The sequence below is a fragment of the Syngnathoides biaculeatus genome, chromosome 7, assembly GCF_019802595.1.
Source record: "Syngnathoides biaculeatus isolate LvHL_M chromosome 7, ASM1980259v1, whole genome shotgun sequence".
Taxonomy (NCBI): domain Eukaryota; kingdom Metazoa; phylum Chordata; class Actinopteri; order Syngnathiformes; family Syngnathidae; genus Syngnathoides; species Syngnathoides biaculeatus.
In genome coordinates this window covers 24,715,897-24,729,797 of record NC_084646.1, presented here as the reverse complement: position 1 = coordinate 24,729,797, position 13,901 = coordinate 24,715,897, and the positions used below count along the sequence as shown (strand labels likewise).

The window sequence follows — 13,901 nt, the reverse complement described above, 5'->3', positions numbered from 1 at the left end:
TTGGAAAAGAATTTATTTGGGGATAAGATCAGCAACTAAATATTACAAGAACCACAAAGAAGGAATTACTGTACTAACAGCACGTGATTTCCTTCTCAAAGCCGACTGGGCTGCTCCCAGGCCTCGTTTAGGAATTCCTTAAAGTTGTCATACGATTTAAGTGAAATACCTGCATTGCTGCCAGGAGAGGCAAAAGGAAGATGTTAGATTATTGTGTTGCTTGCTGCCACTTCCCATTCTCATTTGTTACTGTCGCTTGCCTTTTGTGGTTAATCACTTCTTTATCAGACTCTATTTACTGTATTTATGTCTGATTTAGATGCACAGTCAATACTTTAGTTGTGTTGTTGACTACGTGTCTATTCGAGACTTGCATAGCCCACAATCACAGTACTAACCTGGGTGTTGATGTGGAAATTCAACTATTTATCCTCCAAGTTAGAGGTACACCGAAAACCACAAATGGCATCACTCTTGTGGAAAAAAAATGCTCAGATGCTATTTGCCACATTGCTTTCTGCCCCTCAACATCAGTTGTTAAGAAGAAACTCAATTAATATCCCATGCAGTTATAAAAAGATAAAGAAAAAAACTGTTGCTCAAGGCCAACAAGGCTGTGTTTTTTGCCCATTTAATGGCGGCAGAATCACTGAGTTTCGTTGGAAGGGACTAAAGGACAGCCTTGTATGTGGGAGACTGGTGGTGTCATGGTCTTTCCACCTTCATGTAGATGGCTTCTCTCACTCCTCTTTCAAAGCACCTGTCTTCTTTGCCCAGAATGCATTTTTATCCCCAAAAGACTACTGTTGCTCTTTAAAGGGGGAAGGAAGAAAGCTGAGTCTTAACCTGAAGAGTTTACTCCTGTTCTGTGGTTGTTTAGTTTCTCCAGCACGTTTGGCTTTTTTGGTGTCCCTTTTTATTTGGGTTGACTTTTTGTCATTTTGTTTTTCGTTTGTTAGCTTTGTGTTGATTTCTCAAGGCATCGTGCCCCTTTGGTTAATGACCCATTAAAATGATTAATGTGTTTGGTCGGCTTTGGGGAGCAAGATTTGCCATATAAGCATCATAACAGTGCTGCACAATGTGGCACGAGCGTTAACTTTTCCCCATGTCTCAAGCCACATACAAAATATCATCTTTAATAAGGTGCAGGTGCATGGGAATGGTTTTTAAAAAATCATGTTTGTGGAATATTATCTGATTTAGTCAATGAATTATAAATTAAATGACTTCAATTCATCTAGTAGACTGTTGACATACCGCTGTGCGATAGTTTTATTGTGGTCCATATGGCCTCAGAAGTTTACTATTTAAAGAGCACATATTATGGAAACATTTAATTTTAATTGCTTGTATACAAATATTTGGTTCTCCGCACATCAGGTGTGGAATATCATGTTGAGAGCTTAAAAAATTAGTCAATACGCAAGCTGTTTTGAATTTTGACAGCTTGTCACATTAAGATCCAACTAATTTAAATGCCGCTGTGCTCTGATTGTGTTTGTTTGATCCATGACTTGGCAGCTAGGTTGGGCAATGACATTCCACTTTCAAGTGATGGCCGCACTACACAGAAGCACTTTCAAGTCAAAGTCAAAATCTAAGCAAAGCTGCAGTTTTGTTGGATGCACAGATTAATGTTAGGTGACAGCATTATCAGGATTATCTTCTGACAATTGCCATATGGAGTACTTGTTTAATTCCAGTTGTTGTTCAAGAACAGAGAGGGATGCGGATGCTATTTATGTTAGGCAATGTATCAGCTGCATGCTCTTGAACCTATGTGATGAAGTAACACCTCCATGAGTGATAATACAATCATTCTATTGCCCTTATTGGGGCTTCATTTTTCCTGTGGGGTGACTTGTTGCACCACCCCTAGCTCTGCCGTCAGTCGTCGTGGTAACAAAAGGCTACAATTAGAAGGTGGATAGGTGAAGAGTGTCTCATTTGCACGCGACAGGAAAGCCCCCTTAAAACAGGGTTGATGAGAAAACATTGGGAAAAGCGTGCTGTTATTATCCTTGAGGTATGTTGTCAAGGCACCTGGGAACTGTTTTAAATTGGGAAAGTATGCATAATGTCTTGTTTCATGTCCGTGGGTGAACATTATCTATGAAACGAGACGATTACATGAATACATTTCTTTTTCCCAAAGAGAAACAGGAGGCATCTGTTCGAGGCAGGCGGTAATTCGTCTTAAGTGGATGATGCACCCCGCAACTCATGGGCATGACATCTCTGGGAAGGCCCCCTGCGTGATGATACAAAATATATATAGACATAGAATGAATAAATTCCACCGATGATTTACAGCATTTGGTCACTAAACTGGTCTTTTGGCCAAGCTGTGTATTTGAATAGTAGCTACCAGAATATGTTTATGATTAGCATATAAAACAAGGCAAGGTTTCGGGCACAGAGCCGAAATAACTGACAAGGCACTCCATGATACATTCTGGCTAATTAGTGAGTGAGCAAGAGTGAGCAAGAGCTAAAATCTAGCCTGATTGTCACAATGTTGACCTGTTCCTCCTCAAATACCACTTTTTCTCCTTTTGGAATTTTTGTCTTTACTGTAAATTGCAGTTAAGTACTTTAAACACCCAGTGCTATACAGAAATAGCTTTTCATCAGTTCACTACCCTAATTCAATGGCGGGATGTCAGCAAAGTAAACTAAAACTGGATAACCACAACTAGTGCCAACCCACAAATAATGCTAGGTCACCAAATCGGTTGTATATACCTTGATTTGTCATTTTCTTTTTCTTTTAAACTCGCTTCCATTCAACAATACAGATTCCCTTTCCTTAGCAACCAATTTGTGACCAGACCAATCAGATCAGTGTAAAGTCTAATTGAAAGTGTTTGTTGAAAATACCATACTGTAATTCTATCTTTTCCAAGGATGTTCTGTGGGTGTGTGTGGAACATTTGTGCACAGTTGGACTGAGCACATACCTATTCTACAAGCATCCACTAAGAAATCTTACTCAAACAGACAACAATTATGTATGTTTGTACAATAATGGAAACCGTTGGGCACACACTTGAGTACAAAATGTGCTATCCAACTCCCCAGTGGTGAGGCAGACAAGACAAGAGAAGGTACAAAGTGCAACCAAACTTGCAGGTTGAATAGCTGAAAGAGTTCAGGAATCCCTAAACGCTGGAAAAGCAGCAACTCCGCCGAGCCTCAACACACACACACACACACACACACACACACACACACACATGCGCACAAACACCATGTACAGTAAAAAGCAGAGCACGTGTGTGTGTGTGTGTAGTTGAGTTCTCATGCGTGCAAGGTATTTATCAGTTGATCTACATTCCTGAGCTTCACACAAACCACTAGAATGAGTGATTTCTCAGGTTCATTTGAAAGATTGAGCATCAAACAGGATTCAAGCAAAGTCCTCCACGTACACACAAACACACTGTGACAAATTTACTCCACCACTGACAACATTACAGTGTGTGTTTCTTTCGGCTTGTCCCATTCGGGGTCGCCACAGCGTATCATCTCAGATGAACGCATATATATGTTTGGCACAATTTTTACGTCGGATGCCCTTCCTGACGCAACCCTTCTCAGGGAGTGGAGGCCCCAGTGGGATACGAACCCACAACCCCTGGTTTACCAAACCAGTGCTCTCACCACTGAGCTACGGGGCCTCCAGACAACATTACAGTGCTCCTTTTTCTTAACCTTTGGTTCTTCTCTACCTGTTTTGCACTTTGTACTTCAGCCCTGGGATCACCTGGAAAGGTTGAAAACTGTGTGGAACAAAAGTGAAGGCGTCCCAAAAATGGGGTGCATTAAACCTTTATGAGAAAAAGATGAGTTGTCATATCAAGAAAGCATGACTGACTTCTCAAACAAGAAAAATAACTGCAAATTAAGAAATTATTTGTACAGCTGCTGTTGCATTATAACACAGATATCAGTCAAAGTTGTTGTTGAAGTATGCAGTCTGCGAAGAGTATATTTCCACATATACAAAAATTCAAAGATGAATGTCAAGTGTAATTTTGAAACAACTGGAAAGAGCGACATTTGTATTTAGGAAACAGAGCTTCGATTTTGTAATAATATCCTCTTTCCACCAAGGAACATTTTTCAAAGATCAATATGTCAACAAACCTCTGCGGAAACATTCTCCATATCAATCCTCACGCCCACAATTCAAGTCATACTCAAATTCGACCTTGCCTCTCGAACATCACATAGCAGCAGAAGGTAATTACCAGTAAACACTTTTTTAATGATTGCATATATTGTATTTACCTTGACTTTTCATAACATTATAAGTTTAGATAGCCAGTTGCCCAATGACCCTGAATTATATTGATTTTGAATGTAGTGCCTTATTCTAAGACATCTTTAACCAACATTCATATCGACCTTCAAATTCATCTCTCTCAGTATCTTGACAGGATCTTAAAGTGTAAAGTATAGTGAGGTCAAATTGAGGCATGTGTTCATACCCTGGGAAGACAGATTTAGGTGACCACCTTTGTAAAGTATGTCGAAAGCCTTGCAGACATCGGTCGTTAGTACCATTTAAACACATACTCAGCAAATCAAAGGTTATTTCAGTCCAGAACAGACAGGATTCTACCACAAACACATCCGCACGTACACACAACCACACTCAATACATTTTGGACTTCCAGCAGGGAGCTGCCACTTCCATCCACATACAACAATGACGTTCCTCCCTCCTAACGCCAGCCAATAAAAAGGCAGTATTTAAAGGCGAACGTACCATGAAGGAAGTCCCAGGTTCCCTTCTCCACCCTCCGCTCCTCTCCAAACACATTGTTTTTTCCTGCCTGTCAATGCCGGGAACCCATTAAGAATCAGTATTGAAACAATGTAAGGATGGACCCAGCTATTGTTTCTCACTGTTGCTTCTTGAGATGTGCCCGCTTTTGTGTTTTTTTTTTTTTTTCAAGCTGCAAAATTAGGAGACATGCATTCGATCCAATTGCATTTTCATCAGGCTAATTTCACATGCGCTGTCAGAGCTAGAAAAGTTGGAGGGCAACTAAGTTTCTTCCAAAGTGTTAAGCATACACTCAAATCAGAAGTTTCGTATTTGTTATTGGTCATAAAGTTTTAATGCTGTTCTGTTTACTGTTTGTAGTATTTTGTCCGCAAATATTACTGGACACATTTATGTATGGATTGTTGCTATTTTTAGATGCACCACTTCTGCATAGTGGTTATCTGCTTGTTTACCAGAGAGGTCTTGCGCACATTTCCTGTATTGTGTCACCTCATTTTGCTATTGATGTGTGCTAACTTGTCTTCTTGTCTTGTATTCTCAGGTACCTAGATTTACTTTCTTTTTTTATTGCATATATGTATTTTGTTCGGCTGGTCCCGTTAGGGGTAGCCACAGCATGTCATCTCCGATGAAAGCTCATATTTGTTTGGCACAGTTTTTATGCCAGATGCCCTTCCTGACGCAACCCCCTCTGCATTTATCCGGGGAGAGAGCTACAGCCTATCCCTACGGAAGCGTATTACTGCCAAACCCACCTCCCCCCCTAAAATTATGCGAAACGCAACCTTTTTTTTTTTTTTTTTTTTTTTGGTGTGGCAGTAATACGCTTCTGTATATCCCAGCAACTTTCAGGTGAAGGCAGACTACACCCAGTACTGGTCACCAGCCAGTCAGAGGGCAGATATTGACCCCATCACTGAGCGGGAATCGATCCCACGCTGACTGCACCAAAGGCAGGCATGTGTACTACTACACCATCAGTGACTCCGATTTCTTTTTTTTGCATAATTAATGAAAACATAATTTTTGTATATTGTTTATTTCTAATACAGAACCACAACTCGGGGGTGAATATTTGATGGATGAGCCTTTTTTTTCTCTCAAACTACATCTTGTTTTTAATTGGGTGGAACAGAGACTCAGCTGTAAAGTGTTGGCCTGACAGTTCTGAGATCCAGGGTCCAATCCCAGCCCCGCCCGTGTGGAGTTTGCATGTTCTCCCAGTGCCGGTTTCCTCCCACATCCCAAAAACATGCAACATTCATTGGACACTCTAAATTACCCCTAGGTGTGATTGTGAGTGCAACTGTTGTCTGTCTCCATCTGCCCTGCAATTGTCTGGGAACCAGTTCAGGGTGTAGCCCCCTCCTGTCCGATGACAGCTTGGATTGACTCCAGCACTCCCATGACACTCATGAGGATAAGCGTCTCAAAAAATGGCTGGATGGATGGCTGGATGGATGTTTTTAATTGGACATCCTGGAAGTGTTTCTGAAAACCACGATCGTCCAGTGTATAATTAAGGGCTATAATAGCTATTTTTGTCTTTATTTTTATTTTTGTGGAGAGCTGCCGATCAAATATTTACACCTTGAAAAATAGTATCCTGGGCCGCGCACACCGACAGGGTGGCCTACCTTCAGTCAGGCACCACCTGCCTCCATCCCTGTTGTCACAACATATTACGCAGAGTGGGTCTGGTGCTTGTGAGTAAACAAGCAAAAAAACGTGTTTCTTAAATGAGACTGCCAATGTTGTCAATACTGTATTTCTTGCAAGGCCGCAGGCTCTTGTTTCTCAATATTTGGCTTGCTCGCCCTTGTGAAGAAGGTTGAAATTAATTTCAGTTTTCCTTATTTAATTGTGCTAGCTTGTGGGATTACATTTTTCCCATACAACGTGACCAAGATGACCTTTTTCTCAGTGTCATAGGTGGTGGAAGCTGATTTGAAAAATAAAACTTCTTCCAGACTCTGATGATCAATTTTGGACAGGCTCTCTGCGGTGACCAGTAACAAATGTCCTGCTGCCCGAATGAAATATATAAAACAAAATCAACTCCCAATAAACTGCTGCTTCACAACAGTGTGGAGCTTTCAATGAACTAAAAGCCCATTTGTGTATCATCTGTTGTGCATGAAAATATGAGGACACATGGGGTCAGTGTTAGCCTGTGATTTAATAGGTTCGAATTAATTCATCCACAGAACAGAAGTTCAATGCACTTTGGTGTAGCGAGATCGTGCTGTGATAGTTCTTGGCCTGCTGACAGAGCTTTAATCGCAATTGTGCTTTCAGAGCAAGGACGAAAATCTGCCTACTTTGGCAAACACATCAGCAGTGGATGGCCACAATCCAAATGGGCGCTATCCACCACCAGATCAAACTTGTGAATTGTTGGGGAGGGCAAAGTGGCCTTCTCCATTCAGTCAATAAAATCAGAGTTTGTTGTGGCTAGAAAGTTTTTTTAATGCATATTATGCTCATATTTAAGAGCTCAAAAGTCCAACAAGCAACCACTAACGTTGTAGTTATAGTTACCATTTTTAGAGCTGTCATTTTGGCATAATACAACAGTATTGAGATACAGTTATATAGGAAAAACTATATGTATGTTTGTATCTATATTTATATATAGTCTGTTATTGTCTGTTGTCTGTCTGTCTGTTGTCATACTAGATCTACCTACCTCAATCTAATGTGTAAATCGATACATTGTTACTCCCCATATATCAATATCAGATGTTGATATATATCCTACACTTTGAGAGTCACTGCTTTAGAGCTATTTTTCATTGACCCAACATAATAATATTATAAAATTAAAATGACTCATTAGTTCACTGAAGCAACATGTGCAACAGACTTTTGCATTTAATTTGATGATAACTTCACACTCATGTGGCCTGCCACATTTCAGTAAAGAGGGCATAAAGAGATATATGAAAGGCTGGATTAGCATTTCTTAACATTATCGGTGAATTCGGAAACGAGCATATGCAAAGTGTGAAATTTGAGGGCGTGGCAGCCTTGTTGTTGATGGTAATACTTGGGAAGTGGGTTGCACAAAGTGCCATTGGAACTAGCATCCACACTTCATTGGGTAATAATAATAATTGCTTATGAACAGGCGGCACGGTAGATCAGCTGGAAAGCGTTGGCCTCACAGTTCTGAGGTCCCGGGTTCAATCACGGACCTGCTTGTGTGCAGTCTGCATATTCTCGACATTCCTGCGTGGGTTTTTTTCCGGGCACTCCGGTTTCCTCCTATATCCCAAAAACATGCAATATTAAATTGTAAACTCTAAATTCCCCCTTGTGAGTGCGGCTGTTTGTCTCCATGTGCACTGCAATAGCCTGGAAACCAATTCAGGGTGTATCTGGCCTTCTGCCTGTTGACACCTGGGATCCAGCACACCCCGTGACCCTTGTGAGGATAAGCGGCTAAAAAAATGACTGGATGGATGCTTGTGAACACACGCACAAAGGCAGAGCACCAACAACAGTATGCATCCTCAACCACGGGTAGAACACCCAAACTCCACACAGTTGGCTGAAATTTGAACATGGGATCTTTTGGTTATGGCTATAAATGTTATCCACCAGGAAAATACATTTGGGGACAAAATATATCAGCAAAGATACAAGTATCCCTGCACCTGTCAATAACACAACAACTTAATCTGCATATTTTTCCCAACCCATGTTTTGTATTTCATGGCCAGTCAGACGCATTTTACAAAGTGTGTATGTTACAGGACTAACAAAGATTGCTTGTGTAGATTGGAGATGATCCACGTGCAGTTTAAAGATACTGACGGGGGGAGAGGGAGGTGTACAGAAAGAGAGAGAATACCTGGATCTTCACTCAGGTATTGTGTATGTGCGTGCATATATGTGCACTGCACTGTATGTCTGTCCAATGACTCCCAGCTCTAATCCGTGTACTCTCTGCGAGGGGTTTTGAGGTTCTTTGACTGACAGAAAGAGATTTTAGGGAGTCCCTCTTGCTCCAAGAGCAGCACTAACAAGCGCTAAAGCTCCTTAGACAGCCTCCACCACTTGTTTGATGAAAGAACATCACATTTAATAACTCTAAATACTGTGGAGATGAACCAACCCAAAATAAATCCTAGTGAGTCAAACTTATGCTTTGTCAAGCGATGAATACTGCTTGTGACGACCTACAGCGGCGGCTTAGCGCCAGAACGTTCCGTCCCACCCCATTCTGTCTCTATGCATCAACAAGGAGGCATAATAACAGTGTAACAATTCTCACTTCAATAGCCCGCAAGCGATCATACTAACATAACACACACGTGTATACAAACACATGGTTTTGTGAAACTAAGGAATGAAGAGTCATTCTACAAAGAATGTGAGCTACATTTGGCCAATAAGTTCAAAGCGAGTAAGGAGAGAGAACCAAAAGTATACTAATCAAATTATCACACACACACACACACACACTCACACACATATGCATCGGAAAACTATAATGTTTATATTTTGGTCATCAAGAGAACATGTTACAATACAACACACAAGGTCATGATGTGTGTGTAAGGTGGTCATTCTGGGAGGGCAAAGTGTGTACATATGTATATTAATGCTCAACCAGATTAAGATGCTACGCCTTCCCTACGTAATTTATATTTATCATTATTATTATATTTTTTTCCCATTGCCTTCCACAACCGAGAGAATCTAATTCACAATTCATGACATTCAGTTCAACCCTAATAATATTCAGTTTCTTGGAAAGCACTAAATATTGTTTGCCATAAACCAAATGGTTTACACAATGGTTTGGGGACCACGAGGTTTCATCCATAAAATATGTTTTGATTGTACAATATTTTCCTAAAATCTGTATGACTATAAATACACTTAGTCTGGAAAATATAACTTTCACATCGGATAGTCATTGAAAAAAAATGTAGGCGTATGATTTCCCATCACATCTCACAGATACTTCTGTCAGTGACACTTTGCAAATCACACATCACTGCATCACTTCAGCAAAGCTTCTGAAAGCCATGAGCCTGGAAGCTGGAATGAATCACCTCTCAGCACCTCCGAGGTAATTATACTGACACACACACACGCCCACAAACCGACAGACTAGGCACTAATGTAAGTGAAACAAATTATTTTTTGCTCCAGTAATCTGCCCTTTTGACCTACATAGGTGGATGGATGGACGGAGGGATAGATAGATAGATAGATAGATAGATAGATAGATAGATAGATAGATAGATAGATAGATAGATAGATAGATAGATAGATAGATAGATAGATAGATAGATAGATAGATAGATAGATAGATAGATAGATAGATAGATAGATAGATAGATAGATAGATAGATAGATAGATAGATAGATAGATAGATAGATAGATAGATAGATAGATAGATAGATAGATAGATAGATAGATAGATAGATTAGATAGATAGATAGATAGATAGATAGATAACACCCTGAACTGGTCGCCTTTCAGTCGCAGGGCACCTATAGAAATGGACAACCATTCACACTCACATTCACACCATCACTGAGTGGGAACTGAAGCCACGCTGTCCACACCAAGTCAAGTGTGTGTTCCACTATACCATCAGTGACGATGCAAGGAATCATCGCAGCAAATAAAAAAAACACATAACCCTCAACATGCATGTGGGTACACACACTCACGTAGTGACGCACTGTGATTTCATGTAAACAACCCTTTTAATGCAAACCAAGCATGGCCGATGCAGCGTGGCAGACATGCAGAGTAATGACCAAGACTGACTGTGAATACATGCACACACTGAGAGAGCAGAGATAGGGGGAGGCAGAGAGATTGTAAATGATAGAGAGAGAGAGAGAGAGAGAGAGAGAGAGAGAGAGAGAGAGTGCAGGCGAAGCAGTGATGCAGAATGAATGCATGCACATTTTCAAGAGTGCATATTATTATTCGAAACCATATCCCTCCATCTATTTTCCACCTTCAATCTGACCAGAGTACCCTCTCAAACATCTACATTGTACTGTAACTGCGTGGACATCTGCGCTGTGTTGGGCACCAGCTGCAAGACATTAGTCGGGCCAGCAGGTAACTTTACGCAAAACTGGCACAGATAACAAGAAGCTTGGGAAATGAGATCAAGCGGCAGAGCAAGAGACATGAAAGACAAATAGAATGAAGAGTAAGAATCAAAGTGAGGAATTTAGCAAATCTGCTTAAAGAAATGCCTTTCCTGTGGACTCTGTTTACTATACAGATGCGCTACCTCAAGTCACAACTACAAACAAAACAAAGAAATAAAACCCATACAGGGGAAGAAATAACTCGAATGTGTGGGTCTTGGTTGATAAAAACTAAAATGCTGGCTTGAGGATACGGAAATTGTGTCATAAAAGATACTACAAAGTCTTTAAAATAGAATGCTTCAAGACAGGGTACATAAAAAACATGGCACAAAGAGAGAGCATGGAGCAAGTGAATAGAATTGGGGGGGGGGATGTAACAGCAAGCAAGAATAGAGCAGAATTTTGGTAAAAAAAAAAAAAAAAGGACCACATTCACAGTTGAAAATAAAACCAAGAGAATCATGGAAAAAGAACATGAATCACATTTGATCTTCCCTTACCTCCGCAGATTGTTTTTGAAATCCTTTGGAAAATAATGGCACCTCAGCAGTACTACGGATTGTCACTTTACAGCTCTTTCCACAGTAATTGTTTGCAAAAGCGTGCCAACAACGACGACAGAAATGTGTCCTTGTGTGCTCGTGTGAATGTATATTTGATGCTGTTGTACAGTGGTAGGTGAAACTCCACTGCAAGGCAGACAGACAGGCAAACTGACGGAAACAGGAGAGCAGCGAGAGTCGATAGCAGACTGAGTAGGATGGAAGGGTTACGGCTTTCTAACTTCAGAGCGGCTGAATGGATACACCCACCTCCTCAGCTGGCATCGCATGGGAGTCTCACAGATATTTCAAACGATACACACAGAGCAAAGTCGTGAATGTGCAGGCCAAGATCTCATATTAGCCCTAACACATAGAGGGACGATGGTACAAGTGCACTACCAAATGGGTTTGAACCAGCAACTATCAATAGGTAGGCTCCATACCAAGAAAACCTTAAAAATGTGACTGCATCCATTGGCATCTAGCACTATGTACTAAAGACCGAAACCCTTAGTTCTCAAGGTGGGGACAAATTGGTAAATCTTTCCACCTCATTCCAGTTTTTTAAAAGAGTTTTTGAACAAATAGTCAGACTCATCAGTCATACGCAAAGAGGATGTCTCATAAATAGACCCAGCACCAGAGGGAACAACAATGAACATACAGTAAAAGTAATTTGCAGTTATGTTAGAGTTCCAAATCCAGAAACACACAGTTGTGAGCTCAAGAGGAATTACTGCACACAACAGAAGTGATTGTTATTTACCAAATAAAAACGGGTGTGGTGCTGCCAGGTGAAGTGTTGGCACGTCATGAAATGTAACATTCTTGAAGTGTCTGTCTGTCAACCGCTCATCGGGCCTTCATTTTCCCCTTCTTACCATGTAAGGAAAGATTATGTGTGGAGAATAAAGAAGGGTGTTGAACTGTCAACCCTCCCACTTCTGCTCCTCCAACCATGTGCATCCTGTACTTCTTCAGACAAAGCCTGTCTTATAAAGGCCAACTCTACCACACAGTGCATTGACAATGGTCCTCATTAGTAGCTCAGGTTAGTGGTGAAACTCTTTTGGCGAGGGAGCTGCCTGCAGATGGCCTCGATATTAAAATGTGTGCACTCACTGTTGGACAGTTTGGACGGAATGACCAAAGCGAGTTCCTGGCACCACGTTGCCCCAATGTTACACTAAACACATTATATTCAATAACAATGAATCAACAATGTGTTTCATAGGGGCTGTTTTGAGACAATGTTGACCAGATAAAAGGTCAGGCTCTTGATTATTTTTTTCCACAGAACATAAGTGATATCTGCAATTGGTTAGACAATTGGCCTCACAGTTCTGAGGTCTGGGATTCGACTCTAAATTGCCCTTAGGTGCAATTATGACTGCGACTGTTGTCTGTGTCTATGTGCCATACAATTGACCCCTCCGTGGATATTGCGCAATCCTCGTCACTGACCAATCAGAGGCCAGAGATCTGCATACACCAAAGCCCGTTTTTGCTCCCGCCATTTTCTCAGACAACATTGCATGGTCCACTATAGGTTTAGTTAGCGTTTTATCGCGTATTTGGGTTATTTAACAAAAAATATGGTTAAGAGGTGTAGTCACGGACTTTGTAATAGTGACGACAGGTATCCTGAAAGGCTAGTTGGTGGAGTTCGATTCGTACCCTTTCCAAAACCGAAGACCCAGTACGAAAAATGCCTTCAATGGATCAAACTTGGTGGAAGACCGCATCATCAACTAAATCCATCTAATATCAACCGGAACACATGTTTGCACGAAGGTATGCCCTATATTTGATTTTCAATACATGTCTCGTATAAATGAATTCGAAGTTCTTCGCTAGCATAACAATGCTGCGTGTGAACGATTGACACACTTCTTCTTTGTTGAGCGATATTTAGCAATGATCAGACTGCACAAACGTATCGATTTCTTGCTGGCTCGTGGCCGAAGCTTAACCAGACTGTGTTTGCACGAAGATTTGCCCTAAATTTGATTTTTAATACACGTCTCGTATAAATGAATGAGACGTTCTCCGCTAGCATAACATTGCTACGTGTGAATGATTGAATGAAATCAGAAGCATGGCGTCTCTCTCAGTTAAGAATGTATTGTATTTAGAATCTATAATATATCGTTGATTTGAATGAAATCAGAAGCATGGAGTCTGTCTCAGTTCAGAATGTATTGTATTGTATTTGCCATTTTTACTGTTTGTCTTACGTCAGCGCACGTGGCGTGACGTCACTTCAGGAGGCGTGGTTAAGTGCCCTGTACGGAGGGGTCAATTGGCTGGCAACCCGTTCCCCGCCTCCTGCGAGATGATAGCTGGGATTGGCTCCAGCCCCACCATGACCATTGTGAGGATAAGCGGCTCGGAAAATGTATGTATGGATACAAGTGATA

The 13,901-nt window shown here is 41.0% G+C and overlaps 1 protein-coding gene across 2 annotated transcripts in view; it reads right to left on the bottom strand.

The window, feature by feature from the left end:
• kank4 (KN motif and ankyrin repeat domains 4) overlaps positions 1-13,901 on the bottom strand; it is a 96,137-nt gene that overhangs the window by 81,125 nt on the left and 1,111 nt on the right. Inside the window, exon 1 of one of the 2 annotated variants that reach the window (XM_061825382.1) lies at positions 11,437-11,666. The exons of the other annotated variant lie outside the window; for it this stretch is intronic. The gene's annotated coding sequence lies outside the window, so the exon portion shown is untranslated. Of the gene's footprint in view, positions 1-11,436; positions 11,667-13,901 lie in introns of those variants that run through there. 2 annotated transcript variants of the gene reach the window in all.